The sequence below is a fragment of the Cyrtonyx montezumae genome, unplaced genomic scaffold (genome assembly GCF_038088225.1).
Source record: "Cyrtonyx montezumae isolate F1298 unplaced genomic scaffold, pur_monq_1.0 scaffold_3, whole genome shotgun sequence".
Classification (NCBI taxonomy): Eukaryota; Metazoa; Chordata; class Aves; order Galliformes; family Odontophoridae; genus Cyrtonyx; species Cyrtonyx montezumae.
The window spans coordinates 28,472,056-28,486,677 of NW_027072034.1; positions in this window are offsets into that span (position 1 = coordinate 28,472,056).

Consider the following 14,622-nt stretch of genomic DNA (forward strand, 5'->3'; position numbering starts at 1 on the left):
AGAAAATAACATGGACTTATGTGGGCAAACTGAAAAGCAGACTGGGAGGAGCCTAAGAAAGTAAAATGGTGGGAAAGAAAAAAGTGAAACCAGGCTTGCCACAGGGCAGAATGGTACAGCATCAAAGATTAGAGCAAGGAACCTGAATTTGATGTGGAAAAAAGGAATGATGTAAGAAACTGGGAGAGTAACCTGTATGTTATTATAGAAAATAACACTAGCAACAGGACATAAATGGGAAAGTGAGTTGTAGAATCTGGGAGAAAATGATTTCAGAAACACAAAAGCCATAAGGGAGAACTGAAACTCCTCTCCTTTTGATTGGAGAGAAGATATGTTCTGTTACAGCTTATGGAAGAGCTGAAGTCAGTAGAATGGGACAAGGATTATCATGAAGAGAAAAAAAAGAGTCAAAATAATACACACATCAGCATGATGGGTCTGAAAGTTTCCTCTTCAGCTAGGAAGTTCCCAAGCCAATTTTTTCTTGTAAATATTGTTATTCATCACAGAGATGAATGAGAACATTTCCAGTCAGCTATTGCAAAGGTGGAATTTAAAGACAAACTGAGCATTCCTTTGAGCAGCAACAGTTGCCACTCTGGCAACACAGTGCTAGCTCTGCTCTTATCCGTATCTGCTTTTCCATGAAGAATAGGCTTGTCAAAACCCAGAACAAGGTATAACCTTTAACACCTGTTTTGCTCAGATTTTATTTGGGCTTCCTTTCTCAAGAACAGATTGTCCTTCTGAAAGACTGGAGAAGGATACTCTGGGGCTTATTTGCTTATAGTTGCTGCTTATTGAACAACTTGGGCACATGTTAATACAATAAATACCTATTGCAATAGACTTTACATTACCTGGGTCAGGACTTTCCTGTTCTGAGACCCACACAAAAAGAGAGCAAACAGATTATCCTGGGAGCAAAGCAGTTATAATCTGAAGGCCTCTTGAAAAATAAGTATTTGTTTCAACATTTCACTGACTACTGAACTGGGATCTGAGTTTCAGTGTTTTGCTTTTCTTGACAAGAGATCGAAAAATGTGCTTGTTCTTTGGGATGTAAGTTCCCTCTGACAGAGGCTGTGTCATTGGAAAACAGGTCCATGATTTGCTACAACTTAAAAAAACAAACCATGCATTTGAATCATGCATGTTTGCCTGGGGCTGACACTTTCTGACTATTCTCTTCAGTGCAGGAAGGGAAAGGGTCTTTACCTGCCAAGGGGAAGATGTTTGTGGAGAAAGTCCACTGGGATATAGTGTATGCTGTCCATGGCCATAGGAATAAATGCTTACTGTCAAACATAAAACTCTCCTACTCTATGTTTTTAATAGATCATAGAATATCCCAAGCTGGAAGGGATTTGTAGCAAAACATATAAATATTGGCAAATGTTGACTCTTATCTAACCATGAAATAAAGTAGAAAAGTCTAGAATATACGTGAGAGATTATTAATTTCTCTTGATTCTTGAGAGATGAACATGAAATTCATCTCTGAGAACAGGTGTAATTTATCCAATATTATTTCTTATTATAATCTGTTTGCCTTGACCTACCACATCCTCATAAACCTGTATTGAAATAAGCATCTGTTTTAAATTCCCCTTGGATATGTTTGACAAAAAGGTTTATCAACAGATGGTACTAAAAGCTGTATTTGAGCTGGAAAAGAAGAATATATCGAAGTTAAAATGCATCACTTTTTTCTTCAGTGTTGTGTAAAAAGGTTTACAAATGGATTTGCAGGTTTTGGAATATTCATTCATTTGTAGAGTATTAAATCAATATGAATTCAATAATGTGTGTTTAGAAATGATTACAAAAAGAGAATAATTTCTTAATGAAAATATATCTGTATCTGTATCAATTATATGCATAAATATGTTCGTGTTTCTAATTCATAATTTAAAATACATTTTTGTACTTTCTTGAATCAAGAAAGGGAAAAATCTTAGCATAAAAACCTCTTTCAGGTTTTAAAAGGTTGAACTCCTTTCCAGATAAAAAGTAAGGAAAAAAAGGGATCAGTTTCATCTCTAAATTATATCTCTGTGCCTTCTAACAGCTGCATAAATTCAATTTCTGTTTGTAACTTACATTTGTTTACTCTATGTCAAAAATAAAATATTAACTACAGCTTTGGAAATATGCACTGAAGAAGTTAGCAAGCTATAATTAATTCAATCCATTATGATATTCCCATATATGATGATGTGTGTAGCCAATGTTTTAATATTATAATAGTAAGTAGAGTTTTTCATGTCGTATGAGCAGCCTATAATCTTTTGCAGCCTTCGACCATCAAAGATTGGCGAAAACAAGATATGAAGTTTTCTCTATGAGAATACTCTTCTGTGTTTCACAATTCTTCGTGTTAAAAAACAACTCAGAAAAGCAGATCGAAAAACAGTGATTGCACAGCAAAGCAAATGCAGTTGCAAAGCCAAGATGGATTATACATGGGCTTTTAAAACAGTCTTAGCACAGTGGTGAACTATACCTTAAACCTTGGGAACATGAAGGATATTTATTTCTAAAATCATTTTTAAATGTAAGAGCACTTGGACACCAGTGGGAATGTTGTCAGGGAATGGTATGTTTCTTTAGCAGAAGGTGTCTGCCAAGCAGGATCACTGAGTGCTTAATCACGCTTATATTAAAGCTGAGACACATGAACTGAAACAGTTATTATAGGGAATAATTAGGGATCAAATTAAAAACATTTGAACTGCCAGGAAGATCAAAGCAAACTGTTCCCTGTGAGAAGTGGACCCGATGTTGCTCAGAACAGGTAAAAGCAAAGATTTACAATGAAGATTGCATTCTCTAACATAAAAATGTATAATAACAGTTAAGGTACATCTTATCAAAACTACATGCAGAGAGAGTCAGATAAGGGGAAAATACCTGCTTGCAGGAAAAATTGGGCAGGTGCTCAACAACATCAAGTGATTCCATTTTGAGTAAAACTTGAAATTTTTCCAAGCAAAAAAACCCAGCAAATCCCCAAAATATCCTGCAGACTCTAAATTAAAAAAGAAACAAAAAAGAAAAATACTGAAAATCGCCAGAACTGTACGCAGAACATCAAGAAATTCATCAGTTCAGAGACCCGTGGTCTGAAGGGGGATGTACCTAATGATTCCCAACCTTCGAGGTAAGTGGTTGCAAAAGTGATCTGAGGAGATCAGAAGACAAGAAATATCTGGATAAGCTGGTTGCCACTCTTGCTAGAATAAAGAAATATTCATTTTTGAAGGTGGAGTAATTAGCTACCCTGACACAGAGCCATAAAAAGGCACAGCATCTGTTAACCCTGGCCTGTGTCTTATCATGGGCTCAGGAAGCAGAGACCAGTACATTGTGCTTGCACATGTTATACCATTATAATGACTGGTACTGCTAAGAGTAAAAATTCTATCCGTGTATATATATCAAAACAAATTATTTCAGGGAAACAATAACTGCAGTGGCACATATCATATCAATACTATTGAGCTGAGCTAACAATAAATCAAACCGCCAGAATCAATTCCTCTGCTGGAAATGAAATCATTAAAATTCATATACAGAAGGACATGCCATATATATGATTTCTTTTGGCAATTTCTGTCTATTTGGCTATAGAATACTCATTATCTGGGATTTAAGGACTCTCTTCCTTTCCTTATGCATCATGTGGGATGCAAAGCAAAGCACTATGCATGAGGAACATCCCATAGCACTTCTGGAAAAGTTTGTATTGCTATTGTGTTTATCTGATGGGTTTAAAAGAGGTTAATAATGCTTCAGTGTGTTTTGGGCTTCTGGAGTCAAAAGATATGATGGTGAGGTAGGCAAGAGTAGTCCTACTATTAGCCTTGGGCTAAGGATAAATAAATAGGCATGTTTTTGAGTGCTGAGCATTTTTTGTCATTTCTACTTGTTAGTTTTCTGCACAGTGAAAAGTGCAGTGCAGACAAAGGTGGGAATCTCTAAAATGTGGCAAAGAGAGATCATCTAACCACAGTGCTCTGGGACCTACACAAAGCTTTGCATTCATAGACTTGATATCTATGGCAAGACTGGAGAGGGAAGGGCATGAAGGAAGATAGGATGAAGATTAGATGAGCAGTAAGAAATTAATAATAACTAATTCTTGGGCTGCTGAACAGCCTTTTCTCTGTGAAAAATCTCTCAGTGTCACTGAAGTGCTCATTTAGTCATGAACTGCATTAGCAATTCTCATATTTCTCGTAGGGCCACACACTGAAAACTGATCATGTGGCATGATCCCAATTCCAAGCATAACTGTTAGATAGTATACACTCCGTGTCAATCTTGCTACCTTCTAAACTGATCTTGTTTAGGACTACTCTCTTGTAATGTAAGAGGAAATGCAAGTAGAGAATATTTCAGGAGAAATACTCAGTGCTCACATATGGAGCAGTGTATCCAATTCTGGGTGTCACACTACAAGAGAAGCATAGAGCTACTCGAGAGAGCCCTGTGAAGAGCCATGAAGATGATTTGGGAATGCTGTTCTTCTGTGAGGAGAGGATGAAAGAACGGGGACTGCTCTGTCTGGAGAAGCGGAGGTTTGGGGGGATGTCATCAGTGTATGTAAATATCTGAAGGGAGGGTGCCAAGAGATGGAACCAGGCTGTTTTCAGTGGTGACCAGTGCTAAAACAAGTAACAGTGAGATCTGATTGGAACACAGAAGTTCCCTCTGAATATCAAGAGCACTTCTGTGCCATGCAAGTGATGGAGCACTGGCACAGACTGCCCAGAGGTCATGGGTTTTCCTCCCTGGAGATCTCTGGAAGCTGCCAGGCCTGGGCACCCTGATCTGGGTGGTCCTGCTGGGGAGGGGCTGGGCTGGAGGGATGCCATTATTTCTGCCAGCCTCAGCCATCCTGTGGTTCTGTGAGAATCTGTATGTGTAGAGGGGATTATAGGACTTCTGTTTGTACCTCTTTTCTGAAACTCTTCCTACAGAACCACTTATTTCTAAAGAACTCTGTCATGCATCAGTAGTACTATTACAGTAAAATACTTCACAGCTGTTGTAAACCAAAGCCTTTCTTGAGAAAACATCTTTTTTCCTAATCTTTATTCTCAAAATGACTGCAGTACCTAATGTTTACAAAGTGAGGGGTCTTAAAGCTGACTAAAAATGTGTTTATAGTTTAGTAGAGATTGTTCTACTCTTTCTGTAATCAGTAGAGAGGTGAATTGCCTCTTGGAGATATATATTTTTCTTCAGTGACTGTAAAGGGACCTGATTCAACTATCTTAGATTAAATGCTTTACATTTAGAAAACTAAAATTAAGCATTTTAAGCCATTTGACTACAAAAACAGCAGCAGACACTGAAAAGCATTCTGCTTTTCCTAAAATAAACTACTAATGGCAAAAGTTCTAAAATTGAACCAACACATCTCCTCAAGTAAAAAACATGTAGGTTTAACTAAAAAAAACAATTGATTAAAAATTAAAAGCAAACTTGGGCTTTAACTTCATCTAACAGTCAAAAAAATCAAACAAGCAAGCAAGCAAAAACAAATCCATGTCTTAGTTTCCTTTGAAACAAAACAATCTAAGTGGTGTTTTTCATTTCTTTACTATCAGAAGAAATAAAACAATAAAATGAAAATATAAACTGGAGCAAATGAAGGTGGCTTAGTTTATTTTATGTTGCAAACAAGCAAAGACAAATTCAACACCAGTAAAAATTCACAGAACTATATTCAATATAGATGTATGAAGCCTAGCCTAGGATTATAACTACAAGAGAGACCTACATTAGGCAGCTCTGTATTGCTGGCTCTAGGAACTAGACATTGCTGCCTTGAATTTATATGCTGCAGCAATTCTGACGCAGAAGCTAGGTAGATGGTCCAAGTCTGACTCCTGCAGCATCACTGGATGTCACTCACAGCTGGGATGTTTGCTCCCAGCTGAGTCTAACCTAGGACACTTACTGCCTTCAGTCTTCACGACAGAGAAAAGTAAACTAAATGCACAGATTAGGAAAGAGATATAGTAAAATACATGCTAGAACATGTATCAGGAAAAGAACACTATCATTCTGAGAAATGAGGGGTAGATATGGCTCTACCTGAGCAGGGAAATGAGACCGCTAAAGCTGCTGTTGAGGGGCAAAATTAACTGTGGAAAATGGAAGCAGATACAGAGAAAAACAAATGCTGATTGTCTCTCATTCTTTCTTTCTCCTTCCCCTGACATCCCCCATCTGTCTGCATATAGCGTTGGCTTCTCTCCAGCTGCAGCAAAAGGCAGCAGAGACGTGGGACTCCTTAATCTGTCTGCACTTCCTGGTAGGTCCATGTCTGCTGAAACGGATTGGGAAAATTCCTCTGAATTTTAAAAGCTCTGTATGAAAACCGATGTTGCTATTGCCTAGATTTCATCTTCTCACACAGAATCACAGAACTGTAGGGGTTGGAAGGGACCTCTAGAGATCACCTAGTCCAACCCCCTGCCAAAGCAGCTCCCTAGCCCAGGTTGCACAGGTAGGCGTCCAGGTGGGTCTGGAACGTCTCCAGAGAAGGAGACTCCACCACCTCTCTGTGCAGCTGTGCCACTGCTCCGTCACTGCACTGGGAAGAAGTTCCCATGCACATTTGTGCAGAACCTCCTATGCCTCAGTTTGTGGCCATTTCCCCTCATCCACACACTGCTGAGAACAGTCCGGCCTCATCCCTTTGCCTCCCGCTCCTTAGATATTTATAGTTATGCATCAGATCCCCTCTGAGTCTTCTTTTTTCAAGGCTGAACAGACCAAGTCTCTCACCCTTTCCTCATAGGGGATTTGCTCCAGGCCCTTTATCATCTTTGTAGCCCTCTGCTATACTCCATGATGAATGTCCATCTCACAGCTGAGCCATCCCTTTTTCTGCTGGACATTTGCCTGTGAGGAACACTCTTGTCTCAGAAGCAATTCAGTTGGAAAGTCAAAGATTTTGAGCTGACGTAGGAAGAGCAGAAAAACTGAAATAGAAACCCTCAAAATATTTCTGTTTCCATGTACAAACCTTTGGTAACAAAATAAGAGAGAAAATATGGAAAATATATACAAAAATGAATTACAGAAAATGGCATTAACATAAGCATTTCCAGAGGCAAAATAATTTCTTGGTGAACAAGAAAAAGAAAAAGAGATTGCATCCTTTAGCCATAAATTTCTGCATGTTTTCTTGGGACGTGGCTTCCAGATGCATGCACCTACCTGAACCTGAAGAGCCCTTCTGCCCTCCTCTTTAGTCCCTAACAGATACCTCTTTGCTGAATCAAGTAAGTTCACTGACTCAACGAGGGCATGATGGTGGTTTCACAAGCATCTGGATGACTCAATTTTCATCTCACCCTGTGGCTCTGATTTGGACCACTCCAGCTAGCTCTCTCAAGAAAATAATCAGACAGTGTACTCTAAGCATTGCTCAGGAAAAGGCAATATAGGTCAGTCTGACTTCCAGCACTACCCAACTCTGTATGCCCTCCTGTCACAGGCTGGATCATACACCTGCCCTGAGGCAGTGAGCCAGCCCTATGTTCACAGATAGTTTACCTTGAGTGGTGAGGGAACAAATCATTCTGCACTGTCTGATTCCAGTGATGTTGATTGCTCCCTCTTTCACTCAGCAACAGGGACATAGATGGCAATAACCTTTGCCTTTTTTCAGCCTGAAATCTGTTACTGACTCTTGCGTTTGTTACTGACTCTTTGGGTTTGAAAGGTTGGTTTTTCTCAGTCTGGTTGACAGAAGGGAAAAGTACTCAGAAGGTTATGCTGAAACAGACAGGTAGTACAGCCCTGACTCATACAGGTGTTCGAGGACTTGCTTTGGTCAGGTGCTGAAATCCCTTCCCTCTGGACAATCCTCCTAGGCATCACTGAAATACTTACGGGCTCCCTAAGGCCCCAAAAATGTCAATGGACAGTAAGATAGTTGGATATTTCACTTTCCTCTCTACTGAAATCAGTAGATATGAGTAATGATCACTGAAAAATCAAGCTTGTTTGCTTCTGTTTGTGTCTACGCTTTTTTCTAACACACCAGTCTCCTCCATCTCAAATTGAAGGACGTACTGGGAAATTGTTGTTTGGTGATTTCTCACCTGCTCAGGAATAAGAATGCTTGAAAAATATGCTCTTCCCAGGAAAAAAATGTCATCATTTTTTCTCTATTTTATTTTAGTGGCAACAAAATGTTTTGTAACTTGAATTGGACTTTTTTTTAATCCTTTACAGTTGATGGTTGTATGGTTAATTCCTGCATAATGCACCATGGAAAAATGGGGAATTCATCTCTTGTATTTGTATTATCCTGCTGTCCTAGCAGATGTCCACTTACAGCTGTGGATCTCCTCTGCATTCCCTGGCCAAAAACTTCCCAAGCCTTTCTGTTTCTGTTACACTTCTTTCCGAACAGCGTGGCACCAAGAAACGTGCGTCAGTAGAATCTTCGACAAAGATTTCACTATAGTCAGCTGTGAAAGCTGTTACTGTGAGACAAGTTAGTGACAGCTCTCTAGCAAGTGTGCCTGCAGGTTTGTTGGTGCCAAAAGTGCTGGGGAGTGAGAAGACTGGTGAAATGCACTCAGATATTCTGGTTATGCCTCACTTCAGTAATCAACAATTTCCTACAGCATTTGAAATATTACTCACTTTGAGCGTTTGAAAGTGATTTTGTAGTTTGATCAGCAAACTGATATATTTCTGGAAAAGCAAAAGTGGCGGCAAAAATCATCAGAACAGGAATGTTCACTCATTTGGCTACTTCAAATATCTTTTTGAATCAAAGTTCTCTCAAATCATATTTTTGTGTATTTCCTTGAAAAATGTTTTTTAAATGTCAGTCAAACGCAGTTTTTGGTCTCTGTATTTCTCCATTGAAATCAAGAAAAGATTTTATGGTCTTCAGTAGTGGGGTTCAAATATAATTATTTTATTGACACCAACATAAAAAAGAGTGTACTTTTTTACAATGTAAAAAAAATACATTTTTACAATGTATTTCTTATACATTGTGCTTCTAGTATAGGAAAAAAATAGCTAAAACAAAAGTGGGTGGAGTTTTGCAATCTAGATATGCATTCATACACATATTCTGATATTTGTTCTGCTCATGTCAACCAGAATAATCCAGTACATCACTGAGAGGCTAGATTTTGCTCTGTACTATGCTGACTCCGTCTGCATGCAATTGAAGCCTCATATAAAAGTCTCAGTGCTACTTTTAGCACCTGCTGCCCCCATTGGAATCAATGGACTGGTGTCTGCCCACATCAGGTCTGAATCTGGCCATCACAATCAACTTTTATTAGGCTCTTGACAGTGCCTTTAAGTGATCCTGTTGCTTAGAGGGCAAAAGAATGAGCACTAAAGCCTACAGTAGATACATTCCAAGCCACATGTGCTCTGTTTACTGTACAGCATGAAATATGCAGTCTGGGATTGTACAATATAGATAATTCAAGCCACATGTGGATCAGTGGATGTAAAGCTCTGTATTTGATCTCAAAACCAATTAGAGCAGTTTGTTTGCTTTGATCTGAATGGAATGCTGCAGTATGCACATTATAAAACTTACTTCCAAAAGTTATTGGGCTAATAAACACTAATAATCTGGATGCTTTGTATTCCTGAGTTCCATAAAGAAATTACACGTAAGACATGAAAACAGTTATTGAGGGTGTGACTTTTAAAATTAATCAAATTCTCACATAACCCTCTGAAGAGGGAAAACTGATTGGATAGAGGGAGATGTGAGCACTCACAGCATTGATACCTTTGAGAATGAGTTGCTTTCCCTGTAGTTCCTTGGTACACTGAGAAAGCATAGTCTGTAGTTTTACTTAATTACTAATACACTTTATGAAACACCTGTGTTCTGAGCATGTGCTGCTCCACAGGAATAAGGAGCTTTGCTTGAAGATTATTTAAAGTGGGGGCAAACAGAGGCAGCAAGTAGCTTAATCAGGTTGTCACAAGAATCTACACCTACATTGTTTGAAAGTCCAGTTCTGTGGGCTAGACCATAAGACTGCATCTCCCTGAGAAGGAGGGTGATGTCTTTTAGTTCTGAAAGAGCAGTTCTGAGTCACTAGAAGCAGTTCAAAGAAACAACTGAGAAAAGCAGCTCTCAGCTCCTTCTGAATCAAGGCATGTTTCAGGGCTGGTGCTACTGATAGCTCCAGCTCAGAGGAAAGATGAAAATATTCTGTCTCTGCACTTGGCCCTAGGAGAGAGCTCCCTGGCTGAGTGGGCTGGGTGGGCTGGAGAAAATGTAGTGGAGTCACTACTGGAGGCTTAATGGGTGCCATCAATCTCTCAATGTAGATAAATTCTTTCTTTAGTCTCACTTTTATTAAAAAAAAAATAAAAATGCCAACAACAAACCAGTGCTCTTAGATGATCCCTTCTATAGTGGTTTTATTTTATTTATTTTGTTTGTTTTTCTCTAGGAATGGTTTCTCTCTGGGAAAAAAACAAACGAACAAAAACACACAAAAAAAAAAAAAACAAAAAAAACCCCAAGCAATCAAAAACAAAAACAACAAAAAATAAACCAATCAAACCACAGCCCAGCCCTAATGTGCATAATTTGAGATGAAGCAGTTTGGAGAGCACAGATATAACTGAGATGCAGATCTACTTAAAGTGCTGTCATAAAAATTATGACAGTTAAATGTGACTGCCTCCACAATTTTTGGAAGGGTGTTTCTGCATGAAAATTTACAAATCTGTGTGATAGAAAGCTCTCTTTGTATTTTTTCTGATAGCTGATTCATATAGTAGTTATATACCTGTGATATCTGAATTATAAAAATGGTTCAGTGTATATGCTTGGCACCTACAAATTGTAATGGAGAAAATATGATTAATTGCACAGCAGAACTCTTTCACAATTTGCTGAACCTGTGTATCACTGACATAAATCTTTCCCCCAAGTGCCTTGACTGTCATTAACTTGAAAAATCAGCCAAGCAAAAACCTTTTTGAGTGAGTTCATGGAAATAGAGACATATATTGTAGCTATGGTATACTGCAGACAGCTGGGAATAGGATAATACCTGCATCAGGATAGCATGCTTTGCATATTTTTAAATAATGCTCAATTTCTTAGAGCTGGTGTTTGTCTGGACCCTTGCACTGTACTCAGTATGGTTTGTTTTGCTGGGCTGTGGGAACCTGCTCTGTGGATTTTTCTTTTCTCTCATTTGCAAGTACTTTCAAATAAAGCAGATGAATTCATTTCCTTCTGTGTCCTTAAAGAGGCCTGTGCTCTCTCTGCTGCTCCTCAGGAATTCAACATCCACAAGCCACATTCACTTAACTACACTTCCATCTGAATAGCAAATGCTAATTGCGTTTGTTTCTAACATTTTCCTCACTTAAGGTACTCCATTACACAAGAGAATGGGAACCTTCATCCTGGCTGCTAAAATACACACTGATGAGTCTTAAAGGAGGGGTTCCTATATTATGCTTCAAACCTGTGTAAGCTGGGACATAGCTTGTTTTCTAAAAAATGACCAACTCAGTAGTGGATACTTTGGTACTGAAACCCCAAATTATATATTTTGCCAGACTTTTTGGGACCAAACCTGTCTGAAATCAAAAGGATGTTTGGCACTGATATTCTTTGCATGAAAGTGGACTAATGCAAATGAGCTAAACTGTATTTATAATTCAGGTGAAAAGTAATCTATTTATAGGTGCTGAGTGTGTGCCACACAAAGACTCATAATATGGTCTATTCATTGCATTTCTCCATTTTTTATGTTCATGTGCAAGGACACTGTTTTTCACTAGGACCATCTACATTCTCATTCAATTATACTTTCACTTATCCTCCCAAAATTGTAATACTTTTGTGATGACTTCATTGTCACATACAGCTGACTTGGATCCTGGTAACTGACAGGAGATCAGGACAAGACTTAACATAAGTCTTAACTTATTGTTTGATTTCCTCTCCATTGAAGCACAATTTAATCCCATCTGCCACATATCATAAGTTTTTGTGCCTATAAATTGTCTGTCAGCTATGAGGCATCTTCTGTAAATAACTACTAGACAACAAAAGGATGTTTTGTATGCAACTCATTCATCCAGAAGTATATGTCAATAGCTGTTGAGAAGGAACCGTTGCCTAGAGATGCCCATATTATTACACTGCATTTAGAATTGTAGAATCATTACAGTTGGAAAAGACCTCTAAGATCTAGTCCAACCATCCACCTACTACCAGTATTATCCACTAAACCATGTCCCTTAGTACTACCTCTATCCTTTCCTTAAACACCTACAAGAATGGTGACACCGCCACCTCCCTGGACAGCCAGTTCTGATGCCTCACTTCTCTTTCTGAGAAGAAATACTTCCTAATATCCAATCTGAACCTCCACTAATGAAGCTTGAGGCCATTCCCTCTCATCATATTGCTGTTACCTGGGAGAAGAGGCTGACTCCCACCTTGCTGCCACCTCCAGATCGCCATAGAGAGTGATACAGTCTCACCTGAGCCTCCTCTTCTCCAGACTAGACAATCCCAGTTACCTCAGCTTCTCCTCATGATTTGTGTTCCAGACCCTTGCATACAAGAAAAGCATACACTGTTTGTATTAGATACAGATGTTAGCATCACAGATGTCTGAAGTTCGCCACTCTATGCAACCATTAGCAGAGGTGATAAAGCACAAGCCTGGGTTTACTGAAGAAAGAAGCTGTCTTCCTTTCCTCTAACACCCTAACTGTCAATACTGATAAGTCATATATTCCTCTGTCTGTGTCTCAGACAGTCACATCTGGGCTGTTGCTGTACAAGCAGAGTAGTGGGTAATAAATGAAATTATTTTTTCCCCATCCCTGCTTCTGCCAGAAGCATGTTTGTTGAAAGGAAATTCCAGGTGGAATTCAAGTGTGCCTATTTCTATAGAGATGACTGTTTTACCCTTAACTTCTCATCCCCCTCCTTTGCCTGTCTGAGTATCTTCTTTTGTTACTGCTGAGATTGAGATGTGCAGCACAGTAGCTGCTGCTGTACAGGGTAGCTGTCAACAGAAGCAGCAGCAGCAGCACCCACTGCCTCTTTTCATATTCCCAACATAATAAGTAGCAAAAAGCCTCACTTTTCAAGGGCTTCCTATGGCTCTTCATCCTAGTGACAGAAAGCAAATCCAAGCTTTCCTTCCATCACACAGATACATTCAAGCTGAGTGTTTGTATGTGAGAAAAAGGTGTAGAATGGTAAATGAGGTTACTTCCTTGAGGATAGCCCAAGTGCTATCCAGCTGCTCATTCACAAGAACACCTTAGCATGTGCAGATGTGTGCAGAGATCTAAACCTAACAAATACTAAAGCATACACTTACCTTTAGGTATAGCAGTAGTTGTATATCTGTTTGTATATTGATTGTGGTGTCTACTTTTGCAGCTTCATGTCAGGAAACAAAACCATAATGTCCCCGTAGTCCTGTGATTACTATGAGAAGAATACATGCTGTCAAGAAGCTTTCTTAAAGATGCATATGTATGTGTGTGTGAATGTTTGTGTATGTATGGTAAACTGGAGATAGTGATCATGATGCTGTAATTCATGAAGGGATGCTCCATTTTTAGAAATTAAGTATGGGGCTGTTTTCACAAATTTCAGATTCTACATGATTCACCTAAGGAAAGTCCTTAGAATAGTATTTTGTCAAGCATAAATCATAATGTGAATGATTATGATTGGTGATGGAACAAGTTGTACGAAGATGTTGCGGGTGCCCCACATCTTTGGAAGTTTCAAAACGAGGTTGGGTGAGGCTTTGGGCAACCTGGTCTAATGGGGAATGTCTCTGCTTCTGCCAAGGGGTATGACTAGATGACATTTAGAGTTGCTTTCCAGACCTGTGATTGATTCTGTGATACTGTGATTCTGTGATTATTGATAAAATACTGCCATCATAATATTGGGCTTATCCAAGACTAAATGCAGTAACGCGACATTGACATTTTTTTTACTAGCAGCTAAATCTTAGAGAAGAGAAAAAAATTATTATAAAGGACAGACAATGAGTGACTGATGGAAATGCCGACACAGAATATAATAATGGATGTCTGTAGCATCTGTACTTTGGGTTTAGAGGTCAAGGAACACAGTCTAGAATATGCAAGCAGATCTATTGAAAGCTACTGGTTTTGGAAAACATCAGAACTTCAAACACATTTGGAGCAGCTGTGTTCAGGTGAGGAAGAAAATTTCAGATTGCAGAAACAGGAATTCTTTAAGAGAAGTAGCTAAGCATCAAGAGAGATGAGGCTTTTAATGGAATGATAAAAGAAGATGACAAAGAAAATGCCTGAGTCTTTCCATAATAAAAATGTACTCAGAATCACTTCTTAGGCAGTCACCAAAATAAATGCTCATATAGAAAAATATATGCATATATATACACACATGAAGTCCTTATTTGAATAGAATATACTGGCACTTTAAGGAGTGACTAATACAAAAACTATTTACTGTACTGAAGTCCTTAAAGACTTCAGGAAAGTGAATGCCTGAACAAGGTAGATGAATTAGAAAACAGAAAGCAGCCTTATTCTTTTGATCTA